We start from the raw sequence: 24,134 nt of genomic DNA, 5'->3' as shown, positions 1-24,134 counted from the left end.
AAAGCCCGCCGATTGAGAGCAATACACCGTCTCATGGAGATCACCATGCAAGAAGGCGTTCTTGACATCAAGTTGATGGATAGGCCAAGCTTGGGAGGTGGCAATACTGAGAACAACACGGATTGTGGCTGGTTTGACCACCGGACTAAAGGTTTCATCATAGTCCACACCCTCTCGTTGTGTGAAGCCACGCACCACCCATCGTGCTTTATAGCATGCCAAAGAGCCGTCCATGTTGAACTTGTGACGAAAAATCCACTTCCCCGTGACCACATTGACACCTGCAGGTTTAGGCACCAAAGACCAAGTAGAGTTTTTCATTAAAGCGTTAAATTCATCTACCATAGCTTGTTGCCAATTGGGATCCTTGAGGGCAGATTTGTACGTAGCAGGGAGTGGTGAGATAGCTGGAGAGGTGGAGTCAACAAGGAAGAGTCGCTTGGGCATGCAAAAACCAGACTTGGCATGAGTGGTCATGGGATGGTTGTTTTTAGTGGGTGTAATGGGAACGGCATGAGGGGGAGGCGCGTTGGCGGTGTAGTGGGCGGTGCGGAAGATGAGGAGGAGCTGGTGGGGCGCACAAGTGAGGGGGGCGAACCGACAGGCGCGGAATGTGAGGAAGATCCGTGAGAAGGGGCGGCGCTGTGGGAAGGTGCGGAATCTGAGGAAGATTGCGTCAGGAGGGGACCGGTGGGAGTGCGCGGGCCAGGGGAGGGGTGGAATCGGTCGATTGGTTGGTGGGGGAGCGCGTGGAGGCCGCGGACTGGGCGGGCGAGTCGCGACGCGGCGTGTGGGGCGGGGAGGCGCGATTCGAGGGGATCAGGTGGGGCCCGGGCGCGGCGGGTGGAGGTGGATCGGTGGCGGGATCCGAGGTGACAGGACGGGCAGGTAAGATCCGCAGGGTGGGATTTTCTGTGGACGTGGGGGTTTGTGACATGCATGTGGGTGGAGCGTAAGGAAAAACTGTTTCGTCGAAGATAACGTGCCTGGAAACTATAACGCGACGAGAGGTGAGATCATAACACCGGTAGCCCTTGTGTTCCAGAGGGTAGCCCAAGAAGATACAGCGAGACGAGCGTGGGGATAATTTGTGGTCGGTTGTGGCATAGAGATTAGGGAAACACAAACATCCAAAGACACGGAGATGATCATAGGATGGATGGGAGCCGTGTAGAAGGTAATATGAAGTGTAATTGTTGATGGCACGGGAGGGCCGTCGGTTGAGAAGGTATGTGGGGGTGTGTAAGGCTTCGACCCAGAATGGAGGTGTGAGATGGGCTTGGAAGAGAAGAGAGCGCACAATGTCATTTGTAGTGCGAATAAGACGCTCGGCTTTTCCATTTTGGGGCAAAGTGTGGGGGCAGGAGAAGCGATAGACAATGCCGTTGGAGGAGAAGAAAGAACGGAGAGAGGAGTTGATGAACTCGCCGCCATTGTCACACTGCATGCTCTTGATCACTACGCCAAATTGGGTATGAACAAATGTAAAGAAGCGTTGTAAGACGGTGGATGTGTCGGATTTATGGCATAAGGGAAAAGACCACGAGTAATGAGTGTAATCATCGAGAATAACTAAGTAGTATTCAAAACCAGAAAAACTTACAACAGGTGAGGTCCACAAATCACAATGAATTAAATCAAAGGGAGCGTAAGACTTATTGAGGGAAGAAGAAAAGGGAAGCCGGGGCTGCCGACCCATTTGACAAGCACTACATGGAGTGTGGGGTGGCTTATTACAAGTGCTAAGAAAATCTTTAGCTATAATAGAAAAGGAGTGCGCGCCGGGGTGGCCAAGCCGGCGATGCCAGATGTCCGACATGGAAGTGGTGGCGGTGAGCGCAGTAGGCCAAGGGGAGTTGCTGCCGAAGAGTGGGTAGAGGCCATCGAAGCTAGTGGAGATCAGGAGCACCTTCCGCGTTCGTAGATCCTTCACAAGGAAACCAAAGGGATAAAATTCAATAGAGCAAAAATTGTCGTGAGTGAATTGTCTAACGGAGATAAGATTGTGAACTATGGAAGGAGAAACAAGTACATCATTCAACTTAAAGGGAGAAGGAGCGAGTGTAGTAGAACCAGATGCAGTAATAGGGAGAGAGTGTCCATTGCCAACAAGCACAGAAGATGGAGTAGAACGCTTTAAAGAAGAACTGGACGAGGTCAAGATACCTTGGTTGCCGGTGATGTGGGAGGTGGCGCCACTGTCGAGGAACCATTCGTTGGAGGGGGCGGCGGCGTGGTGACCACCGTGGCTGTAGGCGGCATTCAGCATAGCGAAATGGTCCCATGAGGGCGGCGGAGGAGGGTAGTACAGCGCCGGCGGGTAGTGCAGAGCAGGAGTCGGTGGAGCCGTGTGCTGGACGGGGTAGGCCTGCGCATGCGAGCCCGGGCGCGGACCGAGGACGCCCGCCGCGTTGGGGGGCACCCAGGCAGAGCGAGGGCCGGGCAGGGCCATCCCATAGGGCGCGAAGTAGCCGGTGAAGGGCGCCATGGGAGGGACCGCGGACTGCCCGCGCCCGCCAGAGTCGCCACGGCTGCGTCCACTGCGGCCACGACCACGCCCACGCCCACGGTCACCACCATCACCGTGGCGGTCGCCGCGGCCACGGGCAGGGGGATGCGGTGAGGGGACCGGGGTGCGCCCACCGGAGCAATCCCCGCGAGGACCACCGGTGCTCGAGCTGCTGCCAGAAGAAGAGCCCCCGTTGTGGAGGGCAAACACCGAGGTGCTTTCCTCGGCGGAGCATTGCGCCATGGACTCCTCGTCCAAGGAGACGCGAGAGAGCACGACGTCGAATGGCAGCCCCTGATCACCGAGGACCACGCGGATGGTGTCGAGGCGTTTGTCGAGGCCGTGAAGGAATTGCGTGGTGAGGTCGACCTCGGTGATGGCGTGCTCGATGTCGGCGATCCCATCGGTGAGGAGTTTCATGCGACGAGCGTACTCCTGGACAGAGAGGTCGCCCTGCTTGAGGTTGCGATATTGCCTGTTGAGGATCATGAACCGGGCGGCGCGGTTCGAGAGAAAGTAGTCATGGATCTTCTTCCAAATGGCAAACGTGGTGGTGGCGCCGACGACATGATCCACCATGGCGTCAGAGAGAGTGGCGTAGATCCAGAGGGCAACATGGGCATCAAGCTCAAGATAGGCGGCATCGGCGTTGGGTGGCGGGGGGTGCTCGATGAGGTGAGTGACGCCGTAGCGAACGAGGACCATGATGAAGAAAGACTTCCACTTGTGGTAATTGTGGTTAGCAGGGTTGAGGAGAAATTTAATGTGGTTGGTGATGTGGTCGCGGTAAATCGGGAGGAGAGAGGCCGGAGTGGAAGCCGGAGGAGGCGCCGGAGCAGTGGAGGAGAAGAGGGGGGCGAAGCGCGATCCGGAAGATGTGGAGGTGCCGGAGGAGTGCGTACTGAACACGAAGGAGGGGGAGGAGGCCGCCGAAGTGGCGGAGGTGGTGTCAGCGGCGGGCGCCGTGGAGGAGAGGGAGCCCAGCGACGAGGTGGCGCTAGTGTCGGCGGAGGTGTTCGGCGCGGCCATGGAGAGTTCCTGGTGTCTGATACCAAGTGGGAGATAATTATGTTTGCCTTGATTACATCAGTTACAGAGTGCACCATTTATACATGGAGAGGAGCACTCACGCCCTACAAAACAGGCACGCAGGCCCTGGCGTGGTGCGATCCATAATTACAGGAAGGTTACAACAAGAATCCCGTTACAGCATATACACATGTCTAACAATGTGGCATGTAGTTAATGAGAAGTGGTAACATAATATGTTACTGTAACATAGCGTTTTCCAAGACAAAATGAGTCTACAAGCTAATTAATGAAGTCCTCTATGACACGACTAATATGTTACTTTGCACTATGAAGGTAGTAGCTTAAAATAGTGTCATATGCATGACACTAGTATAAGTTACTCCCCACTATGACCAGCCTAACATTCTTAAGAAGTTGCCCCCCACTACTCCCTATTTTCTCACCATGCACACTATCCATATCAGCAATGTGCCGCATCATCCTATATTGACATGCAACATGTACACATCAGCAATGAACCACGTCACACTCATGCATTCCCCACGTACAGCACCTCCTCGGGCGTGATTTGATCGATAATGAAGACCAAGTTTTCTAACCGTAATAAGGCCTATTCTTTTCATCTCCCCACTAGATTAATATTTCTGTCTGTTCCTTCTCCGTCTCTTAATTCTCCGGCAGTTTGCTCAGCTATTAATTCCCTTCTCCGTCTCTTCGTTCTCCGGTAGTTTCCTTGGCTATTAATCCCCTTGTGTGATCTACTGTCCATTGTCTATCCATTCCGAAGTACAGTGGCCAAATTCACCTGCACTCTGATGGAAGATAGATCTCACGTGTAGTTTGTCCTTCCTGTCAATCATCCACTCCACCAAAAGCAATCAAGAAAAGGGGAGATCCAATCCAACGACGAAGTGATGATGGTCTGATGGTCTCTCCTTTCCTGCCTGTGTAGGACGCACAGAGGAGAGCGACCCATCAAGCGGCTCCGTACAGCGCCGCCGCGGGGCAGCATCGAGGAGGGCCTCCCTCCTCCTAGCGCTCTTCTTTCCCCATTTCTGGCACCAGATTGATAAAAGATGCAACTCGACTTGCTGTTGTTTCGTACCACCACAGCGAGTATTTCCTCTTCCAGTGCGATGCCTCCTCCCGGGTCGTTCCCCATGGTTGTGGGTGAAGGCGTGCTCGGTCGCACCTCAGAGAAAACTTTGGCAGGGTTGTCCACGCTTCAAACACCGTTCTCCGGGAAAATATATGAGATTATCCTGCGGAACTGTACAGGAGTGCTTGCAAAGGAAAATCATCCTATCATCCATCATGTCCAACCTGAATCTTGGTATGTCTTTGCTCACCTATTCTGTAGGGTTTGAATATATATAACTGATTTCAGTTATTAATTATCATCTATCTGGTTTTAGGCTACTAATTTATATATGTTTACGTACCAGGTTACTATTTGTATCTGCATATTCAGGGACATGATGTTCTCTTTCTTTTGCAAAAATACTACTAGGATGGCGTATTGAGTTCATATATGGCACATCACGGAAACATTTGTTTTGCAGCTTTTTGTACTAATTATTGTGTTGAAAATATGCCATTGTTCTCTTATATTTGCGTCAAAATCAGTTGCGAACAAGTTAATTTGGTAAGTATCATGTACCATGCTAGAATACTTCCTAGGTGAAAAAAGGCCCGTCACTTTTTTCTGATTCGAGTATCATGTTAGGTTGTTTACCTACATGTGTTGTCCAATACTGAAGACAATAGATCTATGGATTGTTTCCTGCGAGCAAGTTACTATTGATTGGTTTCGGGAATATATGGATTGGTCGTCTCAAATCAATAAGCCGTTCATGACTTGGTTTATCTTGCCCGTTTATTCGACCATGAACATTATCAGATAAAGAGAGTCCATTGGTTGCCATTTTGTAATCATTAGAGTCCATTAAAGTGGTGCCCAACTCTTTTTTATCTTCTTTTTAAACACTCTATTTGGATCTTACATAAGGAATGACCATAAAGGCCAGAATGATATTAGTTGTTAATTAATTTTAATACGACGAACCAATGCCCTAAAACCTTATAGTAATTTTTCTGACTCCTCATATAATTCTATCAAAGGTTCAAACAAACATACATTTATTTATACACCCCTTTAATGGTCTCACTTCTTTTTACTCGATAAACCCCCTCCTTATAGCAGCACAAGTTTCCGCAGCAACGCGCGGGGTATCATCTAGTATAATACAATTGTAGAGCAACATAGCCTTGAGAACAATTACTAATTGAAATGATACATAATTTTATTATTATGACGGATCATGTCTTGTACCTGCTTGTTCATTCAACGATGTTCTGAATTTCTTGAGTCGAGACTTCTCTTTCTGCTCCATGCTCCCCCGTAAATTTCAGGTACGCATCTCTGATTGCATGCATCTCCGCGACTGCATCTCTCGTCAGCGCTCGGTCTAGAGGTTGTTGCTTTGAGCAGGATATGCCAAGCCTGAAGACCGAGACCAAGCACTCCTGGATTCCAATACTTGCAGTGTTATCATGTTGTCCGCCGTGCAGCCACATTGTTGGGTCAGCTATTTCAAAGGTTCTATCGGGAAGTGCATCCTCGACAAACTTATCCAAATCCAATGAATCTCTGAACGTGCCTTCTGTTGGGCTCATTCCGGTAAACATCTCAAGCAGCAATATGCCAAGACTATAAATATCACCAGCTGTTGAGATCATAGAGCCTTCTCCGTACTCTGCAATTATGCATAGTCTTGTGGTTAGCATGCCATATTCGAGTGAAAAGTAAAATATAAAATTAGAAGAGTTTCACACACCTGGAGCAACATAGCCTATGGAACCTCTAATTCCAGTTGAGCTATATGAAATTTGCAGCGCTTCTCTTGTGTTTTCTTGAAGGATCTTTGTAATGCCAAAGTCTCCAACTCGTGCGCTCATATCTTCAGCAAGAAGAATGTTGCTTGGCTTAAGATCACAATGTATTACCAATGGTTGACAGTAGTTGTGCAGATATTCTACTGCGTCCACAATATCGACAACAATATCAAGCCTCTTGACAAGCCTGAGCGTGTTGTCTATAGTGGGTTCTTGACATCTTGGATGAAGCCAACTATCCAAGTTACCATTGGGCATGAACTCAAAAACCAATGCCTTGAACTCTTGACCTTGGTGGTTGATGCTTGAACAGGATGTAATGATCTTGATGAGACAACGATGTCGTATCCTTCTCATGGCCTCACACTCAGCCTCAAAACTCTTGGAATACCTGGACTGACCAAGATTGAACACCTTGACAGCAAATGTTCTTTCTTCAGTGTCCAAAACACAATTATAAACTGAACCATAACTTCCTCTCCCAAGCAAGTTGGCTTCTGCAAACTCGTTAGTTCCTCTAAGTAATGCATGATAGGGGATTCTCTTGTAATGGTCATCATCAATTGATTTTTGTGCTAATGTCTTGTGGCTTTTTTTGAGGTTCTTCCAAACAATCCAAACAAGAAGAATAACTGGAAGAGAGAACACGATTGGTCCAACTGCCGCTAGAGAGATTACAAGAGACTTTGGCATCTTTCTTTTGTTCTTGCTTATGGGACTTGTGGAGCATGGAGCCAAATGAAGTTCAGGTGTACCACCACACAAATTGATATTTCCAGCAACCGATAAGTAACTGATGTTTCTAAAAACACCTTCATTTGGCACCTCACCTTGCAAATTATTGAAGGATATATCCAGTTCGGACAATGATATCAAATTCTATAGAACTAATGGGATTGACCCTGACAAGTTATTGTCCGCTAGGTATAGATCCTGCAAGTTTGATACTTGTAACTGCCTCCGCGTCGTCCGCCTAGGCGACACGGGCGGCGAGCAGATCCTCCTTTTCAGGCAGCCCTCTTCTCGAGCTTCCTTCCCTCGCCGCCGCCGGGCTTGCCCGCACGGCCGACGGCGGCGGCGGGGCTTCGTTTGTGTTGCTGTTCGGCGGCCTTTGGCGATGTGCTGGTGACGACTTGACCCAACTAGGAAGGCAATTGAGCAGGAGTGGCAGTGTTCATGGCTGGGCAGATGCAGCAGAGTACCTTCCCAATCCCTGGCGGCATCGGCATGCAGCAGCCCCCCCGGCCAGGCCATGGAGGAAAGTGAAGGGAGGCGGGACGCCACCATGTCCCTCGATCTGGAGAGCCCGCTCTCTGAGCCAGGCTAGCGCTTCTCCAAGGCGCCTCTTCAGTCAGAAGGAATCCAAGATGTGGCGGTGGCTATGCATCAGATGCGGCAACCGACGCCCACGCTGCCGGCAGGAATGCAGAGGCCGTAGTTGCCACGGCCATCACGTCCCGATCTGGTATGGGCCTTCAGATCCAGTGAGGTTGACCACGACCGTGTCCTCCACCCGGTGTACTCTGCTGCTACATGCTATGATGACGTTGGTAGTGGCGGCATGTAGTGATGTTGTCTCATGCAGATCGGTCATCCACTGCCACTTGTGAGGACGGCACGGGTACGCAAGATCGTCCCAAACTCGGGATTTGAATGTGCATGTGACCTTCCTCCCTCGTCAAGCTGTCGGAATCATGGAAAGTGGAGAAGATAACATAGGATGACTTTCGATAGGGTGGTGCTTCTCAAGTACACGGTCTTGAGCTCTGGGATGAAGATCCTAGGTCTGACCTTACATGGTTATAACTGGCAATGACGGTGTTTTTGCATCGTTACCTTTTTGAAGGCATTGCTTGGAGTTTGCTCGGGCTTGATCTCCAGGGTGAAAACCCACGATCTAACCTTCAGTGGTGGATCTGGCAACGACGGCGTATATGCGTCGTTTCCTTCTTGAAGGTGTTGCTTCTGGAGAAACCTTCTAGTAGTCCTTATGTTGTCAAAAGATGATTGTGTCTATGGTCGTTGTTGTACATCACCGATCGCTTTTTCGACCGCTTGGGTTTTTTTTTCTTTTTCTTTGCCTAGGCATAGCTTCGGTCTTACATGACTTTGCTTCTGCCAATGTGATTTTTGTGTGTGTGCATAGTGTTGGCTGTGTGCATCCTGGTTATGCAGAGGCCGGGTGGGTGCTCATTACATTTGTATCGCTTGATGCTACGTTATGAGTCAATAATAAAAACACCCTTTGTCGAGATCCTGCAAGTTTCCAATATTGCCAAGGGCATCAGGAATATTACCAGAGAACTTATTCATGGTCAGGTTCAATAGGCGGAGCCCCTTTATATCTGTCAATGATCGAGGTATGCTCCCCTCAAACAAACTGTTGTCTAATGATAACCATTCCAACACTACGCAATTCTGAATACTGTCAGGTATCTTGCCAGACAACCGGTTTCCTGATAGGACCAGTTTATTAATATTTGCCAAGCTACCAAGTTCGTTAGGAAGTGGCCCAGAAAGTGAATTGTACGACAAGTCCAAATACCAAGAAAGGCTGGGTAATTTGAAAATCTCTCTAGGTATTGAACCGTTAAGATAGTAATGACTTGAAAAATCAAGTACAGTAAGTTTTTTCAGCTCCCCAAGGCTTGCCGGAATTGGGCCCTCCAAGTTGCCATCGGATGCACCAAGTACACTCTGTAAAACACGTGATTTGGGAACTGCTCGACACCCCTAACCTGGGGTGTGGCTATCTCATTATATAGAGGTACCCAAGGGGTCCAATACAATGTTACAAATACAGATATACAGAGGCTACGTATATACAGTCTAACACCCTCCCTCAATCTTAACTATGTCCTGAAGTACAAAGCAAGTTAAGATTGCGCCTACAGCCTACAAACTGTGGTTGTGGAAGAGGCTTCGTGAAGATGTCAGCAAGTTGATCCTTTGACGAGATGAACTTGATACAGAGTAGTTTCTGTGCAACACGTTCCCGAACAAAGTGATAATCCACCTCAATGTGTTTTGTCCTAGCATGAAACACCGGTTAGAGGAAAGGTATGTCGCACCAATGTTGTCACACCACAGGACCGGAGGACGAGCTTGAGGAACACGCAACTCTCTCAACAGTGACTGTACCCATATGATCTCAGCAGTTGCATCAGCAACAGCTTTGTACTCAGCCTCCGTACTGCTGCGAGACATAGTTGCTTGCTTGCGAGCATTCCAGGCGATCAAGTTAGGACCCAGAAACACCGCATAGCCCCCCGTGGATCGCCTGTCATCTGGACTACCAGCCCAATCTGCATCAGAGAAAGCTGAGAGCTCATACGACGGTGCAGACTGAAGAAGCAAACCATAGGAGGCACTAAGACTGACATAGCGCAAAATACGCTTCACAGCTGTCCAGTGAGACGTCCTCGGTGCATGCAAGAACTGACAGACACGGTTGACTGCATAGGAGATATCATGCCTGGTAATAGTAAGGTATTGCAGACCACCAACAATACTGCGATACTCAGTAGCATCATCAGACGAGAGAGGGTCACCGTCAAGAGCAGACAACCGATCAGTGGCAGACATCGGAGTGCTAATATGTTTGCATGAGAGCATTCCAGCACGACGCAACAAATCCAAGGCGTACTTTTTCTGAGTGAGAGTCAAACCAGCAGAGGACCGCGAAACCTCAAGACCAAGGAAAAAGTAAGAGCACCCAAGTCCTTCATAGCAAAATCATCATGGAGAGCAATCACAAGGCGATCAGCAGTAGCAGCAGAGGAACTGATGAGAATGATATCATCAACATAAACCAAAAGATACATCGTAACCTCAGGGCGCTGGAGGAGAAACAGTGACGTATCAGCAGTGGAGGGAGTAAACCCAAGAGCCCGAAGGACAGATCCAAGGCGAGCATGCCATGCACGAGGAGCCTGTTTGAGTCCATACAGTGCCTTAACCAGACGACAGAGATGATGAGGTCGTGTCGGATCAACAAAACCAGGCGGCTGACGCATATAAACTTCCTCCTCCAGAATGCCATGCAGAAAGGCGTTCTGCACATCAAGTTGACGAAGGAACCATCCGTGAGTAACCGCAAGAGACAGTAGTAATCGAATGGTAGTAGGCTTGATGACAGGACTGAAAGTGTCTTCATAATCAAGACCATACCTCTGTTTGAAGCCCTTGGCAACTAACCGTGCCTTGTAGCGTTCAATGGAGCCATCAGCATGTCTCTTGACTTTGAAAACCCACTTGGAATCAATGACGTTGACACCAGACACTGGAGGAACAAGACGCCAAGTATCATTCTGTTGTAGGGCCTGAAACTCTTGTTCCATTGCAGCACGCCAATGAGGAATACTCAGCGCAGCCTGAAAGTGACGAGGCTCTGCAGTGGGATCGCCAGCAGTGTGAGCCATGCACGCAGCAAGCCACGCAACCGTGCCATCTGTCCTCTTCTTGGGACAAAAAACACCAGACTGGCTTCGTGTGCGAGGACGAAGAGTAACAGCAGGCTCAGCTGGCAAAGTTGGTGCAGTAGAGGACGATGACGAGGCCAGCACCGAGTCGGATGAGTCAGGCTCGCCAGTGACCGAGGCAGGGCTGGTCGGCGACCCAAGCGCCGAGGCGAACCGGGCCGGAGCAGGGGACAGGGCCTCCGGGCTGGCTCCAGCAGCAGCCGGCCCAGGCGAGAGACCCGCCAGTGGCCCAGGCAAGCCACACGAGGTTGGCGCTGGCGAGGCCTGCGCGCCGGGCGAAGCAGGCGCTGGCGAGGCCTGCGGGCCAGGCGAAGCTGGCGCTGGCGAGCCCAACGCCCGTTAGGCCAGCGTGGAGCCAGGATGATCCGGCGCCCGCGATGCAGGCGAGACGGTGACGGGTTGGCGGGTGCCGCCCGTCATGCATGGCACATGCACGTCCCGACTAGTCTGCTCATCGGTGACCTGTTCATCAAGGAGTTCGAGCTGGGCACCGCGTCCAATACCTGCAGCATGATTAGGAAGCAACGAAGGGGCATACGCAACATCCACAAATTGACCAGGCGTAGGTGTGGACACAGGCACCGGTGGTGTAGAAGTGGTAGGGTTAGTGGAAAGTGCACGGAAAGGGAACACATTTTCATCAAACACTACGTCACGAGAGATGTAGACGCGGTTGGTAGGACATTCAAGCATTTGTACCCTTTGTGAAGAGAACTATACCCGAGAAAAACGCACTTCTTAGACCGAAACTGTAGCTTACATTTGTTGTAAGTACGTAGGTGAGGCCAACATGCACAGCCGAACACTTTAAGAAAAGTGTAGTCTGGAATCTCGTTAAGCAGAAGTTCAAGAGGGGTTTGCATTTTCAGAAGTTGCGAGGGAAGCCTGTTGATGAGGAAACAAGCTGTGGAGAAGGCATCACTCCAGAACCGAAACGGGACGGAGGCATGAGCAAGCAAGGTTAGACCAGTTTCAACAAGATGGCGATGCTTACGCTCGGCAGTACCATTCTGCTGATGTGTATGAGGACATGACACACGGTGCGAAATCCCAAGTTTGTTAAAAAACGAGTTGAGGTTGTGGTATTCACCCCCCCAGTCGGATTGGACATGGATGATTTTCTGCTTAAGAAGACGCTCAACGTGTGCTTGAAACTGAATGAAGACATCGAACACATTAGACTTACGTTTAATAAGATATAACCAGGTAAAACGGCTATAAGCATCAATGAAACTGACATAATAATTGTGACCACTAACAGATGTCTGGGCATGGCCCCACACATCAGAAAACACAAGCTCAAGAGGATGTTTCACAACACAAGTAGACTCTGAAAAAGCAAGTTGATGACTCTTGCCCTACTGACAGGCATCACAAATAGTTTCAGCAGTTTTATTGGACACAACTGGAAGATCATGACGATGCAAAACATGTCGAACTATAGGAGCCGCCGGGTGACCAAGGCACGCATGCCAGTGCGTAGGCGACACACGAACACCACTGAACACCTGAGGGGAGGACGGCATGGAAGGTGGGCGCGGCGCATCAAGTGCATACAGGCCATGGCGAAGACGACCGCTAAGTAGAACGGCCCTCGTGTCCCGATCCTTGATAAAGAAACGAAAAGGGTGAAACTCAGCAAGGACGTTATTATCATGAGTAAGTTGAGGAATTGACAACAAACTACGCTTAGCAGAAGGAACACGAAGGACATTAGAGAGATGCAAAGTGCGAAAAATGTGTGCAAGAAGAGAGGCCTGACCAACATGGGAGATGCGCATACCTGCTCCATTGGCGGTGTGCACCTGATCATGACCACGATATGGCTCCTGAGTGGAGAGCTTGCCCATCTCACCGGTGAGGTGGTTGGTAGCTCCAGTGTCCATGAACCATGCAGGATCAACGGAGTAAGACGGAGTACGGCCATGATCATGACTCGTCACTGCAGCGGCGGCTTGCTTGTCATTCCCTTTGCCGTTGTTGCCGAGGCCCAGAAAATCTTGCTTGTAGCGGCGATGGCAGCGAGAGGCAATGTGGCGCTCAAGACCACACAACTGGCAGGCCTGTTGAGCACCACAAGAAGAACAGCACGCCACCGGCCGGTTGCCACCTGTGATGGTCGGAGCATTGCCCCGCGAGGCCGGTTGGGAAGGCAGCGCCGGTCTGCCTCCAGAAGATGACGACCGTGGGGGCTTGCCACGAGTTGCAGCATTGGCAGAGGTGAAACTGGGGGAGGCCCGGCGCGCCTTAATGCGCTGCTCACGGCCAAGTAGACGTGCATAGAGCTCACGAGGTGGAAGCGGGTCATCACGGCCATGAACGTTCTCAATGAGATTGTCATAATCATCATCAAGCCCATTAAGCACAAAGGTGTTGAACTCCTCATCCTGCAGCGACTGGCCAACTGAGGCCAACGTGTCGGCGAGACCCCGCATCTTGTTGAAGTAGTCGGTGATGCTGAGGTCACCCAGCTTCGTCTCGCCAGCTCGGTGCGTATAGAGTGAGCACGCGCCCGAGATTGCGAGGCAAAACTGGTGTGAAGAGCCGCCCACGCCTCCCGGGACGTAGCGGCGAAGATGACCAGGGACGAGACGCTCGGGGTGAGCGAGGACTGGATTGCGGAGAGGATGGCCTGATCCTGAGCCACCCAGGTGTGGTACGCCGGGTGATGAGGGGGCGGACACGGGGTGGATCCGTCAACGTAGCCCTCCAAATAGCGACTCCGCAGAAGAGGGAGCACCTGGGCACGCCAGGACAGGTAGTTGTCCGGCGCTAGCTTCACCGGCAGCAGATGCGAGAAGTAGAACGGCGCAGGCACCGCGGCCGAATCAACATGGGCATGCGGTGATGCATACAGCCCCATCGACGAGCCCGCCCCAGGGTGCACGGGATACACCGAGTAGGGCGGGTAGGAGCCAGGGAACACCGCCCCGGGAGCACTGTAGTGGGTCGCGGGAGCGCCGTAGGGTGCCGCGAGGGCATCGTGGTCCGCCGCAGTCGAAGCTGCGGGCGGCGCGGGCGCCGAGTAGGGTTGCGGCGGCGGCGCATAGTAGCCATGCGGTGGCGGGGCGCCGTAGGGTTGTTGCAGGGGCGGCGCAGGCCAGGACGAGGGCGGCGGCGGCCCACCATGGATCACGGGAGCAGAACCAGAGGGAGCGACGATCGGGGTAGCGCCGCGGTCTCCCGATCCGATCGGGGAGCGAGGCGACGACGAGACGCCATGGGCCATCGCGAGAGGCTGCGAGGCAAGGAACGGCGAGGCAGGAGCGAGAGCCGGCCCCGCGGCAGCGGCGGGAGGGGCCAGGATCGGTGCGACGGCGGCGGTGGAGGCGGCAGCGGAAGACATCATAACCTAAACTAATACCATGTAAAACACGTGATTTGGGAACTGCTCGACACCCCTAACCTGGGGTGTGGCTATCTCATTATATAGAGGTACCCGAAGGGTCCAATACAATGTTACAAATACAGATATACAGAGGCTACGTATATACAGTCTAACACACTCAACTGCGAAAGATTTCCTAGCGAAGGCGGTATGAGGCCAGACAAGGTATTGTTGTACAAGCCTAGCACAACCAAGTTCTCTAGCTTGCCAATGCTCTCTGGAATCACTCCGTACATGGAAGTATTTGCTATTGCAAGTGTTTCAAGACCAACCAGGTTTCCGATGTCTGCAGGAATAACCCCAGAGACCCTATTGTCCATTAAGTATAACTGCTGGAGAGTCGTTGAGAGGTTCACAATTGAACCTGGTCGTTGTCCTCCAAAAGAATTGGAGTGGAGTGCCAATTGCTGTAGTTGGCTGCAGTTTACCAAACAAGTGATGAATTCCCATCCCTTATAGGGATCTGCTTCAAGCTTATTGTAACCAAAGTTCAGTACTTGGAGAGCTCTTAGCTTCCCCAATGTGGAGGGCACATGCCCACTAAATCTATTGTACTTGAGGTGAAGATCAGTGAGGGAAGATATGTTTGATATTGAGGAAGGGATGGTTCCTGTGAAGTGATTAATACTCAAGATAAGAATTTTCAACTTGGGAAACTTGCTTCCAATATCATTCGGAATGCTTCCGTATAGCATATTTGCACCTACATAAAAGTATTCCAGCGATGACATGTTGTAGAGAGAAGGTGGAACCATACCAGTGAGGAGGTTTTCAGCAAGATCAAGATAAGACATGCTCTTGACGAGTCCGAGCCCTGATGGGATTGAGCCCACAAGTTGGTTAGTGCTGAGATCAAGGTACTGTACATGGGACAGATTGGCCAATGACGCTGGGATGGGCCCTGTTAAGCTGTTGTTTCTCAGTGAGATGGCTACCAGGGACGTGAGCTTCTCACCGAGCTCAGCGGGGATGCGCCCACCAAGCTTGTTGTCGCGCAGTGTCATTTTGGTCATGCTGACACAGGAACTCAGGTTTACCGGTAATGTGCCAGAGAATGTGTTATCTCTCAAGTTGAGCCTCTAAAGGCGGCGGAGGCGGCGGAGGCATGCCGGAATCTCCCTGTGGAGCCAGTTGAAGCCCAGGTTGAGGGTCCGCAAGAACGTGAGATTCCCGATGGCCGGGGAGAGTGTTCCAGCGAGACCTGTGCCATTCAATCTCAGCGCCACAACCTGCGTTTTGATTTTCGGCCGAAAAAAATGATTTTCGGCCGAATTTCGGCCGTCTCGCTAGGGCCCGATATATGGGCCTATCGGCCGAATAATTCGGCCCAGTTTGAATTTTTTTTTGCCTGGCCCGGCTTCGAGAGCCTTCTAGTTAGCTTCCGCTGAGACAAAACCACGAAATCCAAACGGCCTAACCCTAGAATCACTCGTTCCCTGTCCCTCTTCCTGTGGCGCTTCTCTGGCCGTCCTCCACATCTCTTCGCCTCCAGCCCATCCACTTCCTGTCCTTTGCTTCTCCAAGACTGCAGCATGGTGCTTGGCGGCTGCGGCAACGGAGCTGATGGAGCGCAAGCCGACCAGTTCAACGGAGGCAGTAGCACGGAGCAGCGGCAGCAGCATGGAGGGCGTCCGCTTGACTGGGAAGGTACATATGTTCTTGATGCAGTTTCAGTACGTGTATGCAGTTTCAGTCTTCAGCAATTTGTCTCGTCCAAGTACGTGTATGCTGTTTCAGTTCTTCAGCAATTTCAGATCGATGTGGATTTGTTTCTTGGTTATAATCTGTGTCTACTTGTGCTGCTTTAGATTTAGGATAGGTCCCTGGTAAATGGCTTGGCAAATGCATATATCATACCGGGGTAAGAAAAATCGAGTCTTGATGAGTTAAACACAGTAGTGGCATTATTAATCTGAATTATACATGCATCTTGTAGTCACCAAGGATGCTCTAGATCTGGTAATATTTCTTTTGGTCCAACAGAAAGTTGGTTACAAACTTTGTTATGAACATCCTAAAATATATAATTGTTCCATGGACAAGGGGACTGCTCCTTGAAGCCACTGACTTGGATAAAATTGCTGCTGGCCGAGGCAGAAGCACACCGCACTAGCTGCTGTTATGTTTCCTTCCGCGCGTGTTACCCGAACAGGCCTTGGGTTCAGCTGCGCTTGCCCATGAATTGCTGCTGAACTTGAGTTGTTATGTATGATGGATGTTGCGAGTGACTCCCCCGTAAACTGTGTTGTTGAGAATATGCAATTGTACGTAATAATGTGTTGTCGATCGGATTGTTATGTTAATGATATTATTGATCGGATTATTATGTTAATGATATTGTTGGAACTTCTTATTTGCACGGTAGGCCTTCTGTGCTCTAATGTTTTTGAGCTGCGCCATGCCGTCAATTTCCTGTAAAGGCTGCCTCTTGTGCTAATTTCTATCAGACTTCACACTTGAGTTATTTGCACAGAAAAGTAGATGTTGACCGATGATTAATTTCAATGGTCAGTGGTACCATTAAGTGGTGGTTCTAGAACTAAGCATCATTGGGTACAGTATGTGACTTGTCTGTTTGGCAAACTAGAGCATCGAGTTGTATATAAATTACTTATTCCTTAGTATGTGAACTAGAGCATTGGGTTGTACTGTTTTTTCTTTATCATTAATATGAGGACACCCTAGTAAGCAAGGGTTGCTTCCTTAGTTACCTACTCTTCATAACTGACTGGTGTCCTTTTGTCACTTGATTTTCAGGTAATGGAACTGCAAATAGGAATGGCAGCGGCAACCATGATGCAAGTGCAAGTGGTTCTCAAAGCTCTTGGAAAGGTAATATACTAACTTGATATGAGCTATGAGATTGCATGTGCTTCTTATAGAGCTCTAACTTGGTTCAAATAAAAAAAGATGGCATAGAGCTCTCACTTAATTCAGTACTTCCATGAAACTATTTGGTATTTGTTTGTAAATTGTACATAACAGTACACTGCGTTGTCCATGTAGTGAGATGAGGATGATCACAGTTTAGAGTATTTGGATCTCTCTTTCATATTTCTATATAGTAAGGCATATATCTTGATCTTATTGGTGCACATTTCTAGAGTATTTGCTTGGTATGTTGCTAGATTACTATGCTTTGCTTGTTCACACGATGCAAATGGAATATTGTTAGGTTCAATTAAAGTGATGTTGTTTGTAACTTTGCAATGCAGGAATTAAAGATAATAACTTATATGATCCTTGGAACCATACATGGCCGTATTCTGGGGGTTTTCATTGTATGTACTGTGGCCTAAAGCACAAAGGTGGAGGTGCAACCTGTGCCAAGGAGCACCTTGGTTGGATTGTAGGTAACGTGAGGAGCTGCCCAAATGTGCCAAGAAATGTGAGAGATGCAATGAGAGAGTGCCGGGATGAATCGAAGAGGAAGAAAAGAGAGAAACAAAATAGCAGGCTGAGAATTGAAAGAAATATTATGGAAGGGCTGTATCAACAAGGAGGGGTGATTAACATAATAGATGATGATGAAGAAGAAATTCAGATGAATATTTGAGAGGCATTGCGTGACCCGAATGTCTCCCGCAGAGTTGATATGAGGATTGGCAAGGGGAGTGTGGGTGATGTGCGAGTTGCTGTTGGCAAAAAGAGTATCACCGCATATTTTGACAAGCAATTATGCAGCAACAAAGTATCTATGCAGCCCAAGATCAGTAGTGCTTTGGATCCTAATTCGAGAGATGCACTTGGCCTAGCTTGGTCCAAGTTTTTTCATGCCAATGATATTGCTGGACGTAAAGCTGACTGTCCATACTTCCGAGCTGCTTTGAAGATCACTCAACAATTAGGACCTACTCCTATACCAACCGCGAAGGAGATTGATGGAAAATACTTGGATGCAAACTATGATGAAGCAACTTCGTTTCTTCAGAAATTCAAACAAGATTGGAAAAACTTTGGTGTGACTCTTATGTGTGACTCTTGGATTGGTCCAACAGGAATGTGTCTCATAAACTTCATGGTGTATTGCAATACACGAATGTTCTTCCTTAATACTATTGATGCATCCGGTCAGACTCAGAATTCAGGTTACTTCCTCCTCTTCTTCGCGTTCTACTTTCTTCTTGAATACTTGGATTTGTCCTAGAATTGTCTTATGTTCATTAAAATATTTGCTTTGTTCTAGTTAGGTATATACATATGTTCTTACAATACTTTTCTTGAATACTTGGATCTGTCCTAGAATTGTTTTATGTTCCTAATGCTTTGTTCTAAGTAGGTATATATGCATTTTACATATGTTCTTACAATACATGCTTCTTGAATACTTGGATCTGTCCTAGAATTGTTTTATGTTCTTAAAATACTTGCTTTTTTCTAACTAGGTATATGCATCTTACATAATTTTGCAGACTTTATCTATAGACAGATTGAGAAGGTTGTAGAAGAGATAGGCCATGAACATATAGTTCAAATCGTAACCGATAATGGGTCCAATTATAAAAAAGCTTGCAAAACCCTTATAGAAGAACCAAAGTACTCTCATATTGTTTGGCAACCGTGTGCTGCTCACACCGTCAATCTTATGTTAAAAGATATAGCCAAGTTTCCTGAGGTTGATTGATAGTCAAGAGTGCCAAGACAATCTGTAGGTTCTTGCATAAGCACAATAATCTACATGATAACATGAAGAAGAACATAGGTGGTGAACTAATTAGACCAAATGCCACCCGGTTTGGGACTGTCTTCATGTTCCTTGAGAGTTACCATTTGAAGAAAGATAAATTTAGGGAGTGGATGGTTTCTCAGGATTGGAAGGAGTGTCAGTGGAGCTATGAGCCTGGATATGTGTTTTCTGAAGAATGTTTGTCTAGTAATGTTTGGTGGAATGCACTAGAGTGGGTACTAGGTTCGTTAAGGCCACTTTATAAGGCCATGAGGTATGCTGATACGCAGAAACAATGCACTCTTTCTGGCTTCAAAAAAAGTATGATGCTTGCTATACAACGGATGGAAGCACATCTAGGCCCTACATCAAGGTTGTACCTTAGTTTCATGCGCAAGGTGTGCAAGAGGATAGATGCAATGGAAGAAGATACGTTTATGGTTGCAGCTGCCGTCCTTGATCCATATACACATTATAGCCTCAACCTTTGCAACCATACAAATTATGCTACTGCACTAACAGATGCGATAGCGAAGATATTAGATCCAAAGAGTGCTCTTTCAGCCATTGATGAAGTTAGTAAGTTTAGGGAGTGCCAAGGAAGGTTTGGGACCAGATTAGCACAAGAAGCTGCGGCGAGAATGGAGCCAAGTAAGTCGTGGTCTTTTGGTTTTAGAATTTCCATTTCCTTTTGTTTTGTGTAATTCTGAAAATTTCATTGGTGATATCTTGCAGCCCAGTGGTGGTTTCAATTTGGAGGGGATGTTCCTGCATTGCAGAAGTGCGCAATGAGAATTTGCTCACAATGTGTCTCATCTAGTGGGTGTGAGAGGAACTGGAGCGCCTTTGCTTTGGTGCACACAAAGCCAAGAAATCGCCTTTTATATGACAAGCTCCACAAGCTAGTTTCTGTCCGCTACAACCTAAAGGTATAAACCAACTCGAATTTACTTTGTACCTTGTATTGTCCTTGCATGTCATATAATTTACTTGGTTTACTATTCAAACCTTGAAGATACGAGCTGAAGAAGATCAAGAGAAAGAGAGAGATATAGATAAAGAGGTTGATCCAAGTGCACTGCTGATAGATACAACAATGTTCGATGAGACAAATCCAATAATGGAGTGGCTGAATGAGGATGAAGAGGATCCAATTTTGGATGGAGCCGATGCGGCCAGTGCTGTTTTTGAGAAAATAAGGCGCCTCAACTCAAGCAGGAAGGATTCTTATGTTGGTACAAAGGCTAATAAGAAGAAAAGAAAGAGGAATCATGATGAGGAGAATGAGTATGTCGAAACTGACAGTGAGGATGACGACAACGAGAATGAATATGTTGATAATGAGAGTGAGGATGATGATGGGGTGAGTGAGGATGATGAGGATGATCAACAAGATCAGCAAGAAACACAAATGCAAGTGGAAGAAGAGACACAAGTACAAGTTGAAAAGGAGACACAAGCAAGCATTGGCAATTTGGAGACTCGTAGATCTGACTTGTTAGGAAGAAGACCAAGGAAGTCAACAGCCTCTACTCGTAGATTTGGTAAGTCTCTTCTTTTCGGTGTTTCTTCTTCATGATGATTACTTTGAAAAATCTAGCTTGATGCATATGTTTGAAGCGGTTGATCTTTAAATAGCTTGATGTACATTGCTTTCTTATTCTGGTGCTCTAATGTGTATGCTCACTGTGTAATGATCAATACTGATGTTCTAATTGCTACTTGTCAATTATCGTGTAGTACTGTTGTAATTTCTACTTATCTTCTTGTATGGCTGTTGTAATTGCTACTTATCACCTACTAGTGCTGTTCCAATTGCTACCACTCACCTACTAGTGCTGTTCTAATTGCTACTTATCTCTTAGTAGTGCTATTCTAGTTGCTACTTATGATGTAGTAGTGTTGTTCTAAATGCTACTTATCACTTGTATTTGTCTTTTAAATGGTACCTAGCTGGAGCTTGGAGCATGATGCTAGTTGGAGGCTTGGAGCATGGAAGCTGGAGCTTTTTCAATGGAACAAGACCTCCCCGTCCATGCTTTCATGGATTTCTTTTGGAGTTGTTGTACGTTGTGATGCTTTGATGGTTGTCTTTTGCTGTTCGGTGTGATGCTTTGATGGTTGTCTTTTGGAGCTGTTTCTATGTGAAATCCTTTAAATTCCTAGAGTTGGTTGTACTGAAGTATTTAAACTTTGAACTATGATGTGATGGTTGTGGACTGTAAGTTTAGAACTAATGTGCGTGAGGGTCATATTGGACTGACGCTCTTATTTTAATCCCTAGAGCTAATTTGCTAAACATTATATGATTACTCCTGATGGTTGTTGGGCTGCTATGCTTTTGCTTAGCTTGATTTCAAATTTCTGTGAATGTTTGGTCAAATTTCGGCCGAATTTCGGCCAAATTTCGGCCAAATTTTGTTTGAAAATTCAAAATTTGATCTTATAATTTCGTCTGAAATTTTGCCGTAATTTTTGAAATGACCGAAATTCGGCCATTTCGTTCAGGGCCGAAAAAAATGGCAAACCAAAAATCAAAACGCAGGCCACAACCCGCGCCGGCCTTCGATGGCTGCATGTCATGCCTTCCCAGCCGCAGAAGCCGGCGCTGCTGTTCCAGGAGGACAACGGGCCGCCATCGCTGGCTTGCGCTTTGAAAGCAAGCAGCGTGGCCTTGTCGCTAGCTGTTGCCGTGTCCATCATCTGGACGAGGAGAAATGACCATAAGATAATGGTGATGGCCCTCATGGCGATGACCCTCATTGCCATGCTACTCTTGGTTTGGTTGCCAGGTTAGCATTTACCTGTTCTATATATGTACTTGCTGACTTGGTGATGTATGCTGGCCTGCCTTGTGCGTGGTGCAAATGCTGGTCTAATATCCCCGCGTACTGCAAGTGATGTGCTGTGATACTCCAGCAATGTCTAAATCACTGTTTATTGTCAGAGTCGCTCGATCTCTCTCAACTCACCAGACACACACAGAGAAGAGACAGGAGGTTTTTGCGTCACGTTCAACCTTATGATCTTTTCTGTTTTTGATCTCGTCTACTTATTCTGTTACAAAGAGAAAAAGTGGCCCGGTCCTAGTGCCACGATCCCTAAAACTCGCGCCATCCCACGAGTGGGTTTCGTGGCTGACCACCCTGATCGATCGGGCAACGATCGTGCCCAGATCGCCTACATGCGCGGCTCGCACAACAACTCGCAAGCTCGTGCGCCTAGCTACATTATTTTCTGACGAAAAACAAACTAACTGAAGAAAAAACTGCAGCGACTAGAATAGCTAACAAATCTCCCCTCTAATGTTGTCGCTGCCGAATTATTTCTGTCATGCCAATCGTCCCCCTGAGCTCCAGAAACTTGAGTCGTCCAAGTGCTTTGGTGAGGACGTCGGCAAGCTGATCGTTGGTGCAGACGTAGTTGATGTCGATCCGCCCTTCTTCCACACACTCACGAATGAAGTGGTATCGTATCTCAATGTGCTTGCTTCGATCATGGAAGACGGGGTTCTTGGAGAGAGAGATTGCTGACTTGTTGTCGACCAGAAGTCGCGGTGGCCGGACGTCGGTGTCCAGCATCTCTCCGATCAGCCGAGTCAGCCAAATCCCTTGGCAAGCGGCGGTGGTGGCGGCCACGTACTCCGCCTCACATGAAGAGAGCGCCACCACTCTTTGTTTCTGCGACTGCCAACTCACTGGGCTGCCACCGAGGAAGTAGAGCACTCCCGTTGTGCTCCGCCTATCGTCGATGTCGCCGGCGTGATCCGCATCGCTGTACCCCAGCAGCTCCGGTGTGCCCTTGCCCCGGACATAGGCACAGTCGTAGTCCAGCGTGCCTGCCACATACCTTAGCAGACGCTTCACAGCCGCGTAGTGGTCTGAAACCGACGCCTCCATGAAGCGGCTCAGGTAGCCGACGGCGAAAGAGATGTCCGGCCTCGTGTGCACGAGGTAGCGCAGCCCTCCGATGATGCTGCGGTACTCCGAGCTGTCCACCGGCCTCTCCTTGCTGTCTCTGCTCAATTTCAGCCGAGCTTCTATCGGCACGTTGCCGGGGTTGCAGTCCTCGAGCCCAGCGCGCTCCAGCAGCTTCTTTGCGTAGGCTGCTTGGCAGAGCGTGATGCGGTCGCGTTCCTGGTGCACCTCAATGCCCAGGTAGTAGCTGAGCTCACCAAGGTCGCTCATGCGGAAGAGCGCGGTCATCTGGTGCTTGAACGCGTCGATCTCCGTCTTGTCCGCGCCCGTGATGACAAGATCGTCGACGTACACACCGACGAGCAGAAGTTTGTCGCCCTCCCCGCGTTGGTAGACCGCGTGCTCTGAGGGACAACGCTCAAAGCCCAGAGAGCGCAGACTCTCGTCCAGCTTGGCATTCCAAGCTCTCGGTGCTTGGCATAGTCCGTACAGCGCCTTGTGAAGGCGCATCACCTTCCCTTCCTCGCCAGGGGTAACGTACCCAGGCGGCTGAACGACGTAGACCTCCTCCTGCAAGTCCCCGTTCAAGAAGGCGGACTTGACGTCCATGTGATGAACCGGCCACGCGTGGTGCGCGGCGAGCGCGACCAGTACGCGCACCGAGTCCATGCGCGCCACCGGAGCGAACACGTCCTCGAAGTCCACTCCTTGGACTTGGACGTATCCTTTTGCCACCAGCCGTGCCTTGCGCTTCACCACCGTGCCGTGGGCGTCCGTCTTGAGCTTGTAGACCCACTTGAGGCCTATCGGTCGGTGCCCGGGCGGGAGCTCACACAACTCCCATGTGTTGTTGTCGACGATGCTCTGCATCTCCTCGTTCATGGCGTTCCTCCATCCTCCCTCCTTCTGCGCCTCGTTGAAGGAGGTTGGCTCCTCCCCTGCGAAGAGGCACAAGTAACTGTACTGACTGTTATCACCTGTCCCTTCTTCAGTGGTGTCCCATAGGTTCTCCAGCGTGCGGTACCGCCGCCGCGGCGCCTCCTTGTCAGGTGGCGGCACCGACGCCCCCGGTGGTGGAGACACGAACTCCACACCAGAGCGGTCTGGGCTTGGTGTGGCGCAGATCGGCGTCGCGGGCTGCGTCGTGGGCGCACTGGTGCGCGTCGATGTCGGCGTTGTAGGAGAGCTCGGCGCCTTAGGGGATGTTGCGCCAGATGTGGTGCCGCCGATCACCTCGGCGGGCACC

At 49.2% G+C, this 24,134-nt stretch overlaps 1 pseudogene; it reads right to left on the bottom strand.

Annotated features, from left to right (window-relative positions):
• Positions 1 to 5,860: 5,860 nt before the first annotated feature.
• LOC125517369 lies at positions 5,861 to 21,740 on the bottom strand (annotated as a pseudogene).
• Between the last annotated feature and the right edge of the window lie 2,394 nt (positions 21,741 to 24,134).

The sequence above is a fragment of the Triticum urartu genome, chromosome 6 (genome assembly GCF_003073215.2).
Source record: "Triticum urartu cultivar G1812 chromosome 6, Tu2.1, whole genome shotgun sequence".
NCBI classification, from domain to species: Eukaryota; Viridiplantae; Streptophyta; class Magnoliopsida; order Poales; family Poaceae; genus Triticum; species Triticum urartu.
The sequence above is the reverse complement of the archived record's forward strand: the minus strand, read 5'-3'. Positions and strand labels throughout refer to the sequence as shown.